Source organism: Equus przewalskii, chromosome 29 (genome assembly GCF_037783145.1).
Source record: "Equus przewalskii isolate Varuska chromosome 29, EquPr2, whole genome shotgun sequence".
In the NCBI taxonomy this organism is placed as follows: Eukaryota; Metazoa; Chordata; class Mammalia; order Perissodactyla; family Equidae; genus Equus; species Equus przewalskii.
In genome coordinates, this window is record NC_091859.1 from 4,789,932 (window position 1) to 4,810,064 (window position 20,133).

The window sequence follows — 20,133 nt, forward strand, 5'->3', positions numbered from 1 at the left end:
GCAGGTAGTGGTCTGCTATCTTGGAGGGCGTAGCAGGAGGCAAGTCTATTGTTTCAAGCTGGGTGGTCGCAGGTGAGCTGGGTGATCAAAGGTGAGTGCAGCAATCAGTTCCCAGCCTAAGGAAAGATGCTTATCCTTAAGGAAATGCCAATGGGGGGGAGGGGGGGGAGTTGCACCTTTACCTTAAGGCTATTTGTTCTTGCCCTAGTAAATGTTTTAAAATAGATATACAGTGGGGGCTGGCCCCGTGGCCAAGTGGTTAAGTTCGCGCGCTCCGCTGCAGGCGGCCCAGTGTTTCGTTGGTTCGAATCCTGGGCGCGGACATGGCACTGCTCATCAGACCACGCTGAGGCAGCGTCCCACATGCCACAACTAGAAGGACCCACAACGAAATATACAACTATGTACCGGGGGGCTTTGTGGATAAAAAGGAGAAAAATAAAATCTTTAAAAAAAAAAAAATTAGATATACAGTGCATGCTCAATGGCCAAAGTCAGGCCGAATTAGGTTTACACCAAATGGCTTCCTCATGTACTCCAATATGTCCTATTGCTTGCCATTTCTATTTGTCAATGTATACATGGCTGAGGCTCAGGCAAGCCAAGCAACTCGCCGAAATGGCCAAAACCACCACCCCAAACATCATATCCAGCTAAAGACAAAGGAGGATGTTGGGGGTGTGGGGAATCAGTTACAGGAGGGTACCAGACAAGCACAATAAACAAATGTGGATTTAAGTCCTTGCCTTCCCCATTGATTAAGAGTTTCTAGAGATAAGGTCATCTCCCCTTCTTCCTGGTACAGAGGGGGAGATTTCCTTTACAATGTAAATGTCTCTTACAAAGGGTAAGTAAGTTCAACTTTTCAGTTGCTTTCCTGTCTGCAAAGTAACGAGCCTCAAATAATCATCATGCCAAAGAGACACATCTTGGGGTGGCCAATTCCAGTCCCCCACAACATACAGCATTAATTTCTCTCCCCTCCATCCTAGCCTGCTTCTTTTGACATGTTATGCCCATTTGTGATCAAGTCTGCTTATGATGATTCTACTCACTCAAGTTTATGATACCTATTATGTATATTTCCTTCCTTCTATTGAAGCCTCAAGTTTATCTAGTTTTTGTCCTTGCTCTTCTGTCTCTTCCTCCCCAGCCCCTTCAAATAAATTAGATTACCCACTAAGCCTCACCTAGGCTTCAGTGAAACCTTGCTGGAATTCATCCTCCCTTCGCCCTGATTGTCACATCCATTGTTCTCACATTTTCTGGTTCCTTTGGGCTCTGGACCTAGTTCCCGTTTTCTACCTAGTCCTGTTGGTTGGTGACTTTAAGCCGCTCTCCCAATTTTATCAATGTCTATACTGATGAATGCTTTATTGCAGCATCTGCTGGTGACGAGAACTTCCATTAGGTATGCCATGTGTCAGCCTCTGGGCTAAGGACTTTACAAGTATTACTGCATTATTTACATCTGTAGGGGAGGAAAAATAATCTTCTCTCTACCTTTATAAATTCTCTGCTGGAAATTCTGTAACAAAAAGACAGATTAATAAGACAAAAACAAACAGAAGTTTATTAACATGTATACCGCATGTATACATGGGAAAGACCCAGGGAAAAATGAGTAACTCTCAGAGGTGGCCTAGAATTCAGGCTTAAATACCATCTTTAGCTAAAGACAAAAGAGAGAAGGGTATGGGGGAGGCCAATTACGGGGAGGCGACCAGGAAAAGTATGGTAAACAAGAGTAAGATTTGTTATGCAGATTTAAGTTGGTGCCTTCTCCTTATGATTTTCTTGTGATTTAGTCATCTTTCTCTTCCTGGCACAGAGAGGAAGATACCCTTACAAATGAGATTTCCTGATAAATGTAAATTCCCTTACAAAAGGGTAACTTCTACTGTGTCTTCAGAGCTTCTCCTGTGTCTGCTGTTTCTCAAAATAATTCTTATGTCAAAGAGGCATATTTTGGGCTGGTATATTCTGCCACCCTTCACTCCTCATGAGAAACCTGCAATGTATTGTTATTTCCTTCATTTTCCAGGAAGAAGACACAGAAGCAGTATCAGTGCTGTAGGACATCCTTTACGTTTTAATTAAAGCTCTTACCCGAATACCTGGCACTCTGCTCCATCCTGTACCGTTACTGTTTCTTTTGGTCTTCACCATAGTGCTGCAAGCTATCCAAGCATTCTCACATCTACTTTTTCAGAGGAGTGGACTGAGGCTCAAGAAGGTTAGGTGGTTTAGGAAGCAGGACCGGATTTAAACTCCAGTGTCCTCTCCAGTCACACTGGCCTGCTTGCTGGACCCGCTGCAGGACCTTTGTCCCAGCTGTTCCGTCTGCCTGGACACTCTTCCCCCTTAGCTCTGTGGCTCCCTTCCTCATGTCCTCCTCATATTTGCTCAAATCTCACTGTCCCAGTGTGGCCTTCCCTAACGCTCCTATTATAACTGCACTTGACCCACGTCTGTCCCTCACCCCTTCCTCATTCTGTTTTTCTTCATAGCTCTTACCCCTTCTGATATATGTTGACGCAAGTAATCCATAACCAATCTATAAATGAAAATTTGGGTGAGTTTATTCTGAGCCAAAACGTGAGGACCTTATAGCCCAGGGCCTTCCTTCCCCAAGGAGGAAGGGCTCCAAAGAAGTGGGGTGCACAGAGTGGTTATATACCCCCAAAGAGTATGTTTCACATAGGATTGAAATGTCCCTTTTACAATAGTCACGAGACTGCTCTGTTGGCATAGTGATTGATGGACACAGCAGGGAGCAGGTCTGCTGTCTTAGTGGACACAGCAGGACGGCAGGTCTGTTATCTCGAGCTGGGTGGTCACAGGTGAACACAGCAATCAGTTCCTAGCCTAAGGAAAGATGCTTATCCTTAAGGAAATGCCAAAGGGGAAGTTGCACCTTTATCTTAAGGCCATTTGTTCTTGCCATAGTAAATGTTTAAAGCAGATATGCAATGCCATAGGTATGCGAGTTATCTCTTTACAAGACAAAAAAAGTTAAAATGGTACCAGTGCTGGTAGGGTCCGGCCATTGGGCGGTCCCACAACTTTTAGATAAGAATCAAACCGGATTGAGTAAATGGCAGAAGCCACCGCTTAAATATTATCCTCAGCCAAAGACAAAGGAGGATTTTGGGGTGGGGGGTCAGTTACATGAGGTTGCCAGACAGTAAACAACTTAAGTTAATAAGAAATACAAGTAAGATGATTAACCCAATGAATAAGGTTTTGATAGTAGTCCAGAAACCTGGACCTGACCAAGAGTTCAACCAATCATTTAGAGATAGGGTAGGGTCAGACATGGACTTAACTTGGTGGCTCATATCAGATAGGAAGCCAGAGATGTTTTGATGGTAGTCAGGAATATAAACACAACATTCAGTTTTTATAATGGCACAAGTGCCCCCTGTGCTGCTGTCAAGACATCCAGTGCCATTCGGTTTTGGAGGACTGCCTTATGCATTTGGGATACTTCTAAATCAAGCAGTGAAAGGCTATGGTGTGTATCATTTAATGCTTTCATAGTAAATTTGTTTAGTGCTCAATGGCCATGTCAGGCCCTTTTGGAAAAACAAAGTCAGGCCAAATTAGGTTTACACCAAATGGCTTCCTCATATACTCCGATACATCCTATTGCTTGCCATTTCTATTTGTCACATGCCACACATTTTAGTTACTAGAATGCAAGTTCCAAGATGGTAGGGCTTTTTGTCAGTTTCACTAGTACGTGTACATTCTCAATAAATATTTGCTGAATGAATGGGTAGACGAATAAATATCTGTCTAATTCCAAAGCCCATTCCCTTTTCACCACAATATACTCAGATCCTTGGTACCCATTGTATTTTCTTTTTGCTCTGGGCTACTACATAATGCTAAAGAATTATTTAAAATAAATGACTATATTCAGTATTATCTAGGAAAAGAAAAAGCCAGCTCCACCTAACCTGAGCCTGGAACCTGTGCTGCCATCAGCTCTTGCCTTTATCAAATCACATTTGTCGTGTGCCTTCTCGTGCGTGATGCTCTGCAAGGTACTGTGCAGAAAAAATTAAACTGAAATGTTTATCTCTGGTTCCATCTCCCCCTCCACTTGGCTGCTACTGGGAGAGCCAGACCTGGGGCACAGGAACGAATAGAGTACCTGCTACACGCACAACACAGACCTGAATCACAGGTTGTTAGAAGCCAATAATTACAGTACAAGCCGAGAGAAAAGCCATGGGAATTTCATTAGTAGACAGGATGGGGTTGTAGAAGTCATCCCAAAAGAACTTTACCAGCCAAAATCTTTCTCAATGGGATATTGCTGAAAAGCAGTTTATCTCATATGTAGTCAGCTCCCTCTAGAAATTTGAGGTTTTTTCCTGGATACAAACATGTGACCGATGAAGCTGCAATAATCATAAAAGTGGAAGAAGAACTTGTGGTGTCTCCTGTCCTTGGGAAGAACCCATCTTTCATGGTGCCCTGCAGGTCTAGAGCCTGATGCCAACTCTATTTTAAAAGCTGATTTCCTAATGATGTGTGACGCCATTGTAAGCTGCTGGTAATTGGGACAATCGCCATAATTTAGCATTTAAGCACCCTAAGGAAGCATAGAATTAGAGATTTTTTTTTAAGATTTTATTTTTCCTTTTTTTCTCCCCAAAGCCCCCTGGTACATAGTTGTATATTTTTTTTAGTTGTGGGTCCTTCTAGTTGTGGCATGTGGGATGCCGCCTCAGCGTGGCCTGATGAGTGGTGGCATGTCCGCACCCAGGATCCAAACCTGCAAAACCCTGGGCCGCCGAAGCGAAGTGCGCGAACTTAACCACTCGGCCATGGGGCGGCCCTTCCAATTAGAGACTTTTAACTGCGTCCACTCTGCTTATCACTTTTCTCTTCCATGTAAATTCTCCAAGTGTGTATACGGCAAGATTATCTTATAGAAACATTAAAAATGTAAACAAATTATAGAAATAAGGATCCAGCTTGGCTGACAGCAAGGAATCCAGTTACCCCCAACATAGCTTTAGTCTGTTAGCTCCACACTTGCCATGGGCCAGTTATATGAAAAGTTAAATCATGCCAATTAACATCTTTCATGCATAATTCTAAAATTAATGGTACTACATTTTATGCTCCTTTAGAGCAAGAATAGTATTTGCCTTCTTTCTGTGTCCCACAGAGCACCCACTTCGATTCTTGGTAAATATATCCCTTCCTTCCAATAGACTGTAGGATTCATTTGGAAAGAGATTTTTTTCTCTTATGTTAAAGAGTGTACTCAGTATCCAACATGAAATTTGGAACAAAGTAACGTTCAATATATTTTTTTTTAGAAATTAAAAAAAAAGAACATTGACTTGAATGAATACTGGTCTGTGAAAATTAAATTTAATTCAACATTTGGGTTCTCGTGATTTGCCATTAAAATAAGCCATAAACAAAAGATCGTGGATTCAAATATTTTATAAAAAGGTAATGACAGGCCTAAAGGTAAAATTTGAACCAGCTCTTTGGGAGACGGTGGTGTTGGGCGAGACATTTATACATTCTGGGCTCTATTTTCCTTACTCCATCCAGATGAATCTTAGAAGAAAACGAGAGGTTGGATTAGAAGATGATCTCTACAGTCTCTTCCAGCTGTAAGCTCCTGTTGCTATGATTTGTAGAACCCGAAAGGATGCATGTGTACAGGCAGATGCTGGCCCAGTAACGGGCCGAGCATAAGGACTTTTTGTAAGAGAGTGAGCCATAAACAGAGCCGGCTCCAAGATGGCCTCCAACAATCCCACCTCTTGCGATTGGTACCCTGGTGTAGTTCTCGCCAACATCGTACTAGAGTTGGTCTGTTTGACATTTGTATGCAGCAAAGTCATGGTCACTTCCCAGATTAGGTTATAAAAATAAAAAGTGAGGAAGTGAAGCGTTCTGACAATAGCCACAGGAGTGTGTCGGGAAGCAGATTCCCCTCAAAGCCTCAGTCAAGCTTCCAGAAGACGGAGTCCCGGCTGATAGCTTGACCGAAAGCTCATGAGCCAGAACCGCTCAGCTAAGTTGTTCCTGGGTTCCAGACCCTCAGAAGATAAGCAAGATAATATATTTTTATTGTTTTAAGTTGCTAAATTTTGGGGTAACTCCTGCCCCCTCCTGGGGCACATGACCAGAGTCAATTTCTCCACTCCTGGAAATTACACAATTTGTTTGGCAACATATATTTCATTAAAAAAAGACAAAAGTTAGTACTAGCATTTCTCAGCCACCTGCTTTTAAAACTCAGCTTCACTCAAGCCACAAATTAAAAAAAAAAAAAGCTGTACTGTTGCACATAGTAGTGGTCTCATGATTTCCATCTCTACTGGTTCAAGATTATGCCTTACCTTTGCCAAAAATTCCCTTCTTTCATGGCTGCCCAGTAGCTGCGTTACTCTCTGTCATGCTTTTTATTTATTTGTTTATTTATTTTGCTTGAGGAAGATTAGCCCTGAGCTAACATCTGTACCAATCTTCCTCCACTTTATATGTGGGTCACTGCCACAGCATGGCTGAGGAGTGGTGTAGCTCTGCACCTGAGATCCAAACCCGTGAACCTGGGCCTCTGAAGCAGAGTGTGCCAAACTCAGCCACTACGCCATGGGCCAGTGTCATGCTTTCTTACTTGGTCTTCCTATGAATCAATTGGTTGCTTTAGCAGAAACATTCTGAGTGCTGATTTCTCTTTCAATACTTCTGCAATTCATACATTTTCTCTTTGTTTCATAACAAAATGACCTTTGAAGAACTTTGAAGATTGTTTTTATGCCTAAGAATTTTTAAAAATTAAAACCTGTGGAATTCAATTGCTTCAGGCATTGAATTTTCTACCTTGGAGGTAATGTGCACAAAGATCTTAGAATAGTTCCTGGCATATGTGTTCAATAAAGCTGTTATTTATATAGAAGTGCAGGTTGATACCCTATTATCTAGATAAGAAAATGCTCAGTGTGAGAAAAATGCTTAATACCTGGAGACCTAATGAGGACGAGCTATCCACTAATGCAGCCTGGACTCTACAGTGAATGTCAAGATCAGAAAAACTCCCTTAATTCTAGTCAAGACCCCCACAGTAGTAACAATTTCTCCATCATCTGCCATATAAAGTCATGAACCAAGTTGTTCTGTCTTAAATGCTTCCAGATATGCCAGAGGAAAGTCATAGTATGATGACACAGTGCAAAATGACTCAAAACCTTCTCTGGATAGGAATGGTTATTAACACATCACTGTGCCTTTGGGCAAACACATATCTTAGATTTAAACTTGCAAATTGCCACCCATGCCTGTAGGAAACACATACATGTCTTATCTTATCGGCAAAGGTATAGTTTTCAAACAGCATGCTAGATCTTTCTTACATCCAAGGAACACGAAGATTGACGATACAGTCTGGTCAATAATATACATTCTGTTAAAATTAGAAATTACTAGATTTACACAAAGAGAGCATTAGCAAGAGTATAGTGCTTCCTGATTCCTCTGATTATGGTATTTTGAGAGCTATTGGGGAGGAGAGAGAAGGGAGGCCAAGGGGAACGTGACCCTATGGAGAACCACCACAGCCTTACCCTACAGGAAAGAGGAACAAGAGAAATGAATACAAGGCAAGAAGTTCTGTGCACAGAGACCCACTATGGCATAAGATGCTGCAAAAGATGCTTTCGCTCTTAACTCCCTTACACTCCTGGTCTCTCATATCTGGATTCTTTGAAAAAAGGAATTTTTTCTTTTAAAAAAGAAGAAACTTATTCCTAGCTTCTATTTCTAGATTTTAGTTATAGACTAATGCTGATGTATCTATGGCCATCACAATCTTTCTTGCACCGAAGTCACAATATGAAAAAGTGAGTTTACACAATTATTTGTGGCTTAGAACTAAGGCCAATTAAGGCTTTGGAAAATGGTGTTTTCTTTCATTCTTTTTTATGAATATGTTTTGAAGAAGCAAAATTTTCTTTTTCCCCCATCTTTATTGAAGTATAATTGACAAAAATTGTATATATTTAAGATTTGCAACTAGATGTTTTGACATATGTATACGTTGTGAAATAATTGTCACAATCAAGCTAATTAACATAAGAAAACAATATTTTCTAATAAAAAATATTTAGTTGCAAACTATTCCCCCTGATTTTACAATGGAAATGAAGATGAAGTGTAAAACTTTCAGCTTACGGCATATTAGGGCAGGAGAAATCAGTTACTGCGTATTGTCTGGACAAGTGTTCAGAGAACAGTGACAGTGTTGTTTATTATTTTGCCACCTGTTGAGAGAAAGACATATCAATTTTCATGTCATAAATAAGTCACTGAAGGTGATTATGTTCCATTTTTTTCTAGTGAAAAACGAAATTAAAATTTCAGCATAAAATATGCATTATTGTACCTGGGCAGACACTTAGAACAAAAGTTCTCTAAGAACCTCATTACAATAAAACTAATAACGACTCTTGCACGTGTTAGTCAGTTATGAGCTTGAACTTATGTGGTCACTTTTACCCCAAACACGTTTAACTAATTTGACCCAATACCAGTTATCTTTTTTTTGCATAACCACCACCCATAAACTTATCAAGCTCAGAATTCTCTGGGTCAGCAATTTGAGTTGGATCAGCTAAGCAGATTTCCCAGTCTTGGCTGGTCTCACCCATGAGTGTGCTCGGCTGCTGGCTTGGCTAAGTGGCTCCACTTCTGGGGGTGGGCTTATCTAGGATGACCTCACCTCAGACAGCTCATCTCTGCTCCACATGGTCATGTGACCTTGAACAAGTTTCCTAACCTCTCTGATCTTCTGCTGGATCACTCTTGTCAATATACAAATATTCTGTTACTTCTCTCACACCAAAAAAGTCCACTTTCATTTCCAGCTATCACCCTATCTCTTTGCTCATTTTTATAACAAAACTCTTTTTAAAAGGTGTCTATACTCACTGTCCTCAGTTCTGTTCTTCCCATTCTAAAGCCCACTCTGAAAGGCTTTAGCCCACACCCCTCTACCTGAACTACTCTTGTCAAGGTCACCAATAATATTAATCTGCTCAATCCAGCGAGTCATTCCCAATCCTCATTCTACCTGACCTATAACGGCATCTGACTTGTGTCGTCACCCACCCCTCCTTCAGACACTTCCTTCCCTTGGCTCCCAGGCAGCACACCCACCCGGTTGTCCTCCTTCCTCACTGGCTTCTCCTTCCAGGTCTCCTTTGCTGGTTCCTTCTCATTTCCTGATCTCTTAGTGTCACAGTCCCTCCAAGCTCAGTCCGTGGATTCTTCTCGTCTCTTCTCTTCTTTCTCTTACCTTCCCTTCTGTTTTCTTCTCTGTCTGTATTGACACCCCTAGTGATCTCATCCAGTCTCCCGGTTTTATGTATCATCAATATGCTGATAACTCCAAATTTATACCCCATCCTGGACCTCTACCCCAAATCCAGACATGTATATCCAGCTGCCTGTCAAATATCTCGACTTGGACATTGTATTTTCCTATTGCTGCTGCAAAAATTGTCACAAACTTAGTGGCTTAAAATAACACAAATCTGTTATCTTACAGTTCTGGAGGTCAGAAGTTCAGAATGGGTCTCCCTGGGCTCAAGTCAAGATCAGCAGGGCTGCATTCCTTTCCAGAGGCTCTAGGGGAGAATTCATTTTCTTGCCTTGTCCAGCTTTTAGAGACTGCTGGCATTCCTTTGCTTGTGGCCCCCTCCATCTTCAAAGCCAACAATAGTCGGTCAAGTCTTTCTCACATTGCATCGCTCTGACCGACTCCTCTGACGCCCTCTTCCACATTTACAGACTTGTGATCACATTGAGTCCACCTGGATAATACAGGACAGTCTTCCCATCTTAAGATCAGCCTATTAGCAAGCTTAATTCCATCTACCTTAATTCCCCTTTGCCATGTAACCAAACATATTCACATCTTCCAGGGATGAGGACCTGGATGACCCCTTTTGGGGGCCGTTGTTCTGCCTATCACAGATATCTGCAGCCATGTCAAAATAACGTATCAAAACTGAACTCCTGATCTTAGCAATCCTGTTCCTCTCTAAATCTTCCTCAACTTCAGTCAATGCCCACTTCACCCTTCCCCTTGGTCAGGCCAAAAAGCTTGGAGTTATGCTTATTCTTCTCTTTCTCTCCATCTCATATCCAATCCATTAGCAAATCCTATGGACTCCACCTTCAAAATATACTCAGAATTGGATGATTCTCACCACCTGCAGTGCAGCTACATTGGCTCGAGCCCCTCTCTTCCCTCTCTCAGGTTACTGTTAATGGTCTCCCGAACTCCCAGATTATTATAATAGCCTCATAACCCATCTTTCTGGTTTCTGTCCTCCCCACCCGCACCCCATCTGCTGCCTGCCCACACAGTCTTTTCTCAATATAACATCCAGGTGATATTTTTACAACAAAATCAGATCATGTAATTTCCCTGCTCAGAATCCTCCCAAGGCTTCTCTGCTCCATGCAAGTTAATGTCTGCAAGGCCCACAGGATCTGGCTTTTCCTCCTTCTTCTCTGACCTCTTCGGTTCCTTCCCCACATACTGGTTTTGCCCCACTCCCAGGGGCCTCCCTGCTTTGTCTGGGGCGCTCCAGGCACCTCGTCAGAGCTTTTGCGTTTGGTGGTTTCCTCTTTGCAGCATTCTCTTCTCCTAGAGATTACGTGTGTCTCTCCTTCATCTCCCTCAATCTTGGCTCAAAAGTCACCTTCTCAGTGAGGTTTTCCCTGTCCATCATTGTTACTTTAAATTGCACATGTGAGCATAAACGCAAACACATCCACAGAACACTTTCCTTCTTCAGTAACGCATCACTTTCTAACTTACCATATAATTTACATTTTTATAGTTTATTTTTGTCTCTCACCATTAGTAAATTCAGTGAAGGCTAGGATGCTTTGAGGTATTCTTAATTTTTAGACCAGTATCAGGTACATAGTAGACACTCAGCAAGTAGTAGCCAAATAGATGATTCTGCATCAGTTTCTTCATCAGTAAAATGGGAATGATAGGAGTAGTAACCACACGGCAGGGTTGTAGGGAGAATTAGATAAGTTAATATACGTAAAGTGCTTATCACAGAACCTGGCACAGACAGCACACCCAATAGGTGTTTCTACCATCTCTCTACAGTTTGTACTGGGTCTTCTCTTGTTACTCAAGACCACCAAGCACTACCCTTCAGGAGGTAACAAGAGTAATATGTTGTGAATACATTGTGTCCTAGCCATGAAGATGAATGTAAGCACTTGTTATTTTATATAATTTAACACAGCCCCCAGCAAGTTAGGATCTTGCATTAATTACTACTGGATTCTCCCACAAGAGGGGAGGGGAATCCAAGTGGCTGTCCTTGGCTGTCTGTCTCCATGGATTCTGGACCCAGGCAGCCAGGGAGTAAGCAGGGAAAGAGTGCTTTGGTTTTAACCCCAGAATATGCCTCTTTGGCATAAAGATTATTCTGAGAAACAGAAGACACGGGAGAAACTCTGAAAACAGAGTAGAAGTTACCATTTTGTAAGAGAATTTACATTTATAAGGAATCTCCATTTGTAAGGGTGACTCCATCTCTGTACCAGGAAGAGAAGGATGAATAAATTACAAGAAAATCTTATCAATGGAGAAGGCACAACTTAAATCTGCATAACAGATCTTATTCTTGGTTACCATACTTTTCCTGGTCGTCTCCCCATAACTGTCTTCCCCTACATCCTTCTCTCTTTTGTCTTTAGCCAAAGACTTTATTTAAGCCTGAATTCTAAGTTACCTCTGAGAATTACTCATTTTTCCCTGGGTATCTGCCATGTATACAGTCATGTGTTGCTTAACACTGGGATATGTCCTGAGAAATGTGTCATTAGGTGATTTCATAGTTGTGTAAACATCAAACTTACACAAACCTGGATGGTATAGCCTACTACACACTGAGCTATCTGGTATAGCCTGTTGCTCCCAGGCTACAAACCCGTACAGCATATGACTCTATTGACTACTGTAGGCAATTGTAATGCAATGGTAAGTACTTGTGTATCTAAACAGTAAAAATACGGTATAAAAGATAAAAAAGTGGCACACCTGGATAGGGCACTGACCCTGAATGGAGCTTGCAGCCCTGGAAGTTGCTCTGGGTGAGTCAGTGAGTGAGCGGTGAGTGATGGAAGGCCTGGGGCATCACTGTACGCTGCTGTAGACTCTACAGACACTGCTCACAGGCTACACTAAATTGATAAAAAAATATTTTTTCTTTCTTCAATATTAAATTAACCTTGGCTTACTGTAAATATTTTACTTTATAAACTTTTAATTTTTTAAACTTTTTGACTCTTTTTTAATATCACTTAGCTTAAAACACAAATGCATTATACAGCTGTACAAAAATATTTTTCTTCTTTGTGTCCTTATTCTGTAAGCTTTTTTCTATTTTTAAAAATTTTTATTTATTTTTACTTTTTAAACTTTTTAAATTAAAAACAAACACACACGTTAGCCTAGGCCTACATAGGATCAGGACCCTCAATACTGTCTTCCACCTTCACGTCTTGTCCCACTGGAAGGTCTTCAGGGGCAATAACACACACGGAGCTGTCATCTCCTATGATAGCAATGCCTTTGTAGGGGAGGAAGACTTTCCTCTATCCACTCTGGGTCCTTCTGGTCAGGCTGTGAATTAAATTCACATGAGACAGAATAACAGGAGAAAATTAAACAAAGCTTTGTAACATGTATACATGGGAGAGGCTCAGGCAAACTGAGCAACTCGCCAAAATGGCAGAGGTTCTCATCTTAAATACCACCTTCAGTTACAAAGGAGGATGTTGGGGGTGGGTGAAGCCACTTATGAGAGATTACCAGAGAAGCACAGTAAAAAGAGTAAGATTATTATGCAAATTTAAGTCCTTGCCTTCTGCATTGATCAGAATTTCTAGAGATAAGGTCATCCCCCCTCTTCCTGGAACAGAGAGGGAGACACCTTTACAGATGGAGATTTCCCTTACAAATGTAAATGTCTCTTACAAAGGGTAACTTCTACTTTTCAGAGTTTCTCTCCTGCTTGCAGTTTTTTGTTTTTGGTTTTTATTGAGGAAGTTTAGCCCTGAACTAACTGCTGCCAGTCCTCCTCTTTTTGCTGAGGAAGCCTGGCCCTGAGCTAACATCCGTGCCCATCTTCCTCTACTTTCTATGAGGGATGCCTACCACAGCATGGCATGCCAAGCGGTGCCATGTCCACACCCGGGATCCGAACTGGCAAATCCCAGGCCACTGAGAAGCAGAACATGCAAACTAAACCACCATGCCACCGGGCCGGCCCCCACAGTTTTTAAAAGTAACCAGCCCAAAATAATCCTCATGCCAAAGAGACATATTTTGGGGTGGCCAATTCTAATCCCCCACACTTTCTTCTGGAACACCTCCTGAAGGACCTGCCTGAGGCTCTTCTTGAAGAGGTGTCACTCTCTTCAGAAGCATGTCCATGGTGATTTGCTTGGTTTATGTCTTTTTTTTAATCACAGATTTGCTTGTAAGCAGATATTGTACCCTGACCGTTCCTCTTGTTCTGCTTACAATTGTTATTCTGTACCTGCACTTACGGAATCATTGACTGTAACGTCCTCGTTCTCTGAGAATACACGGTGAAGTATTTAGAGATGGAGTGTCATGATGTCTGCAACATACTTTCAAATGGCTTAGCATTTAAAGAAAAAGGCACATTGATATCGATGGATAAATAGATAAATGGTAGAGTCCTTTGGGAACAGAGCTGAATTCTGTGTGTGCACAAAAAGACCACAGTAGAATGAATATGCCCAAAGTACATAATCCGTAGGGAGATCTCTAGTGATGTTCCATAGTCTCTGTTCTCATTTTTATACAAGATGTATTTTGCTTAGTTACTTATATGAAGATCCAGAAGGCGAGGTGACTGAGGGGTACCCTGGGAGGACAAGATTGTCCTTAGCACCAATACATAACAGGGCCTGATATCCAGATACGGCAAGAGTACTGCCCGCGTGTCTGCCTGTGCAGCATGCCTCCAGTCCTGATACTTGGTCTCCATAAGTGTATGCTAACTCTGGCTCACCTAAGACATATTATAATTGCCCCAGATGGCCCCTGAGATAAGGATTGAGGGCAAGAGAGAACTGTGTGTACCAACTCTCCCTAAGCTATCTCTATGGGTGCATGAAAATATGCACTCAATGTCCAGGGCGTTAAAGCAGAGGTCAAAGAAGGAGTAGTAGCATCAACCTCCTGTCCTGCTATTCTCATACCCTTGGTCCAGGAGCAGGATTCTCTCCTTCAGGATTGATGCAGAGATTGGATGTGGTGGTAATAACCCTGATGGTCCCAACTTTAGTTGCTTGTTCAAGGGGAAAGGCCAATGTATCAAGTTGACCTCAAATCATCCGATGGGTATGCAGGATGTACACCCAGAGCCCAGCTTGTGGCCAGGGCCAAGTCCTTCCACATAGAGAGTGGAGAAGTGGATGTAGGGTGCTGGAGATTTGGGGAGAAGTCAGAAATAGCTGAAATTAAGGAACAAAAATATGGAAGTTTAGAATAGGGGACTAGTGACTTGAGAGCAATTCACATTAAAAAGATCTGGGAGTTTTAGTTGATGCAGAGTCCAATATAGACAAGTAGAATTTTGAAATTATAATATTTCTTAATAGAAACAAATTCTCTTGGTCCAGGATGCAGGGCTTCAGCCCAGTCTTGAAGGAAAAGTAAGATAAGATTTAAGTACTTAGACAGAAGAGAAACAGAGAGAGCACTTGTGGTGGAAAGAACGGCCTGGGTAAGAAGTGGCAGGAACGCCTCTGACAGTCAGGGGAACGCGAGAGATCTGCTTGACCACTTTTGCAACTGTCTCCTGGCTCTTACCTCGCTCTGTAACAGATAAGAAAATGAAAATAAACTATCTTCACTTGTGTAACGAGGAGCTCTTGAATTTATAGAAATTGCTTCCTAATGGTTTCTCCGCATTTTTTTTAAATGGTGAATTTCTTACAATGGAGGTCCAAGTTATTTATTTTAGTTTCAACTCAGTGTTATTTTCATAGCTGGAGCAGAGAGTGACTTGATAAGCCGTGCGTAGGTCCATGGCCAGGATCCGAACTTAACCGCTCGAGGTTTTCAAAGTTTTCCTTTTTAATTTACTTTTCTTTATGTTTTAGAGAAGGCTTATGTGCATGGTTTTCTAACGGATAGCCAAAACAGTCTCACATTGTGGAGTCTGTAGCACCCTGATGACATTTTCTGACTCTATTCTGCCAATCTAGGTCCCTAAAAGATACCCTGGCAGAGCCACGTGAATGAGACCGTCACGGAGAAACAAACTTCTCCTCTACCCTCTAGGTTCTTCTGGGTGGTCTCAGAATTAAATTGGTATGAGACAGATTAACAGGAGAAGATCAAATTTACTTTCAAACATCCAGGGGCTCCATAAGAATGTGAGGCTGTAGGGCAAGTGGGAGAATTCCTCCTCCTTTCCCTTAAGGTTCTATGGCTGGTCAAATGATTAAAAAGGCAGGTTAGCAGGAGAAAAATCAAACAAGTTTAATAGCATGTATACATGGGAGAAACCCAGAAGAAACTGAGTAACTCTTCCATCTGGCCGAGGCTGCCTGGTTAAGTATCTTCAGCTACAGACAAGGAGGATGTTGGGGGTAGTGGTTTGGGATTTCAGAGGGGACGAAGGCAATTTACACGGAGATGGAAATAAAAATGTTTGTTAAACAGGTTTTGTTGGGTCAAAAAATGGGTTTGTTGGTGACTTTCTATCACACCTATTTTACATTATTCCATAGCTATCATCCGGTATTAGCTCTCTCCTGGAACAGGCCTTCTAAGTTAAATTCTTTTAGGCAGTTTGGGAGAAGGTCCAACGTTCTTCCTGAATCTTCTAAGCCTTTACTGTCTTCAGCTCAAAATAATTTGCATACCAGAGTGGTGCATCTTGGGGCGGCCTGCCCTGAACACCACGAAGGCCCAAAGGCAGTCAGGCAATTGAGGCTTATATGCTACTCGGAGCTAAGGAGAAGAGGATATGGGCCTGGGACTCAAAGCGGAGGAAGACAATTCACAAGGAAGTGGAATAGCAAGCGTTTGGTAAACGAATGTTTGCCGTGCCACGCGGAGACAAAGGGACACAGAGAGGAATGTGACAAACAGGCCTTGCTAAGTCCTGCCAAGGTCACCACAACTGGCTCCTGTTTCATAGTTACCTCTGGTGACAGCTCTCCTCCTGCTACAGCCTTCTATCTAAATTCTTTAGGCAGTTAGGGGACAGGTTTAAAGGAAGACTTCCCAAGTCTTTGTTTCTTAAAAATAATCAGCCTAAAATAATCCTCATGCCAAAGAGACACATTTTGTGATGGCAAACTTTGCTCCCCTACAAGATCATGACCATTAGAAAGACAGCATTTTAAAACTCCAGTTTTCCCAAAGACAAAACCCTGACTCTTTTCTACAGTCACCTAGTTAACTTTTGATGATTCAGGGAAATAGGGATGAAAATTAGGATGACCAAACCAGGAAAAATAGGGAAAAGGAAGAAGGAAACAACAGCGAAGTTAATTTTTTAAAAATAAAATAAAATGGAAGAATTAAACTCAAGTATATCAGTTTCTATACTAGCTGTGAATGGATTGAATTTGCCCATTAAAGTCAGAAACTGAGTAACTGAGCTTAAAAAAAAAAAAACTGCCCTAAACGCTGTTTATAAGAAACACTTAAAACGTGACTTAAAGGAAACAGGATAGTAATTCAAATTCGTAAGTTATCTCAAATCCCACATTTGCTCATAATTTTAACTTCTTTCCTCCATCAGAGTTCTTGCCTCAAGTGAAGTTATAAAAGTCAAATTGCCAACTTTAAGTATCACTAATATTCATCTACAATGCAATTCTCTGATAGAAATATAAATAAAGGGGCCCGGCCGGTGGCGCAGCGGTTAAGTTCGCACGTTCCGCTTCTCGGCGGCCCAGGGTTCGGCGGTTCGGATCCCGGGTGCAGACATGGCACCGCTTGGCACGCCATGCTGTGGTAGGCGTCCCACATATAAAGTAGAGGAAGATGGGCATGGATGTTAGCTCAGGGCCAGGCTTCCTCAGCAAAAAGAGGACGACTGGCAGTAGTTAGCTGAGGGCTAATCTTCCTCAAAAAAAAAAAAAGAAATATAAATAAAGAACATGTCTTAAAATCAGTTATATCTGTCGGGGTCCAGTCAGGAAAATAGAAATTGTACTCAATATTTCAACAGAGTGATACTGAACCTGAAGTGAGTTTGCTCACCCGTTGCACAGCCAGCCAATCTCTGACACCAGGTGTGGTGGAATGAAGTAGGAATTTTATTTGTGCACAGCACTGAGCAAGGAGAGAGGGCAGCTAACGCTGAAATCCCAAACTCCCTGAAAAGCTAAAAGGAAGGGCTTTTATTTGGGGTTTTATGTAGGGGAGGGGGAGCATACAGCCTTGCTTGTCAGAGCTTTCCCACCAGCCTGTCTTTGGCCTTGAGACATTGCAGAGAGGTGGGAGCCCATGACCTTGCTGGTCAGCAGCTTTCCCACCAGCCTGTATCTCTTTGCGGGAGGAGATGATCCAGGTGCTTGTCCTTGACGGTGTCCGTCTCCATGGAGGATAGTGGATTCTGGAGCCAGGAAGCCAGGGAGTAAGCAGGGAATGAGTGTTTGGGTTTTAACCCCATATATGCTGGGTTTAATGTTGGGAAACTGATAAGAGGGTCGGTATCAAGAGGAAAGTTAATAGGAGAAACTGGTTACACAATTGTTGGAGGGGTAAAAGAGATCAGTGAGGTGACACAAAGATAATAAGTGCAGCAAACAGCTGTCACCCCTGTGGCTGGGCAAACAAAAGGGAAGTTGGGGTTCTTGGAATCTAGAAGCTTGGAGAAGACCATGACCCGGGGCTCAGGCCTCCAGACACGGTGCTACCCAGCTGGTGCTAAGACTTCGGAAGCTGTGAAACGAGACTAGTTCTGGAGGTGCCAGAAAGAAGCTGGAGTTTGTAGCCACCTGTCACAGCTGGGATGGAATGCTGTTGCTGGAGTAACACTGACAGAAACAGCAAACAAACAGGAAGGAGGAATTCCCTTTTCCTCTCTTCCCGACTTTTCTCCAGTCCTCTATTGGCGGAACCCAACAGAAGCCAGCTGGTAGAGAAGGATGGATTTAGCGCTGAGTGATAATAAGTAAGTTACCACCACCGTCCATCCCTTTGACCAGCTAGCATTCACACGTGAACTCATGTGAGCAGACACACCCTCCTCTGTATATATTGGAACGTCTGTACCTCAACACTAACACGTTTACACTTCTGCCCGATGAGGTGCAGGTATCCTTTGTACAAATGAAGATGCTCTAACACTCTCCCTGCAAAATATAAAAGCACAAATTCCCAGGAGTCATGATATCCATTTAGGGCAGGTGATCACGGTATCCATCTCTGGAAGATGTTAACTTTTCTTCTAGTTCAGTCATAATCCTAGCTGACAATGGATAACCTAAAGACTATGTTATAAAATTAACCAATGAGGGGAAGGGAGGGGGGATAAAGAAAGAAACTAGCCAGGAAGAAAATATGCAGAACTTCCAGGGTCTTCATTTCTGAATCTGCCCAAGATCCATATCTGATATCTATAAGTTCCTTATTCCACTACATGTTCCATATTTTTACCTAGTCGAATGGTCCAAACATTTGCCGTCAAAACTCTGAATCCTCAACTGTCCTTTCTTTATTTGATTGCTGTTGTTTTCCATTAACTTTTTCTACTGGACAAATTCTAAGGGGTACCTCCAAAGACCCATGTGGGGTTCTAGACATAGTTCTCTCTACCCTACTGCACGGCAGCAACCCAATTTCCCCTTGACAATCAGAATCCCTCACCTGGCCACTTTGGTAACCTCTTCTCCTGTTGATCTAAGATTCTTGAAAACTTAATCAGCTGCTAGTCAAGAATTAAATGTCTGAAATTTTACTCTATTTACATGCTAACAATTTAGCCCACTACAGTTTAGTGGATACTAGAAGACACAAATCTCCTGGATCAAACACAAATGACTCTTCATTCTTTACAGCAATAGCAGTGGCCAGAGTATAAGCATTTTTCACCAGTTCCCTGAACGCCCATTCCCACAGAGCAACAGGAAGAAGACGAGATGATAAATGCACACGGAGTGGATTTTATTACAGGAGATGAACCCTGAAATTAGGTAATCCGAATTTTTATAATGGGTACTGAGCACACTCTTTGCTCTGGAGGGAGTCATTATCTCTATTTTCCCAAATTGAAAGAAAACTTCCTGTTTGCTCTAGAGGTGGAGATTATACCTTCTAAGGCTTTTCACTATATAAGCAATCAGGGCAAGACAGTACGGAACAAAAGGCAGTCAACACCTAACTTCCAATACCCGAAGAAACTGAAAGGCTCTTGGAGAGTTGTCTCCCAACACTGCTTACTTTGTGTCATATTAGGAACGATATATGTAGTAGACACGCTCCAGGAAAATTCACTCTGTTCGTTACCATAGATTTATCCTTAACCCTAATTGTTTCCTGGTAATGAGGATGGGCCACATGGTACTATAGGGCTTTCTTTTTTCTAGAGAAGGTAACTCTAAGTCCTACAACCCTAAAAATATCCTCCTTGGCACCATTCCTTTAGGACCATATCAAAATTATAAGTGTGGCAAATAGAACCACTCCATTGGAATGGAAAAACTCTAACCCAAGTGCTATGGTCTGAATATTTGTGTCCCCTCAAGATTCGTGCATTGAAATCCTAACCCCCAAGGTGATGGCATTAGGAGATGAGGTCTTTGGGAGGGGATTAGGTCACGAGGGTGGAGCCCTCATGACTGAGACTAGTGTCCTTATAAAAGAGACCACAGAGAGCTAGCGCGTCCCTTCCAGCATGCCAGGTTCCTGCAAGTCCTCATGAGACACTGAACCTGCCAGTGCCTTGATCTTGGACTCCCGAGCCTCCAGAACTGTTAAAAATAAATGCTTGTTGTTTATAAGCCACCCAGTTTATGGTATTTTGTTATCTCTGCCTGAATGGACTAAGACAT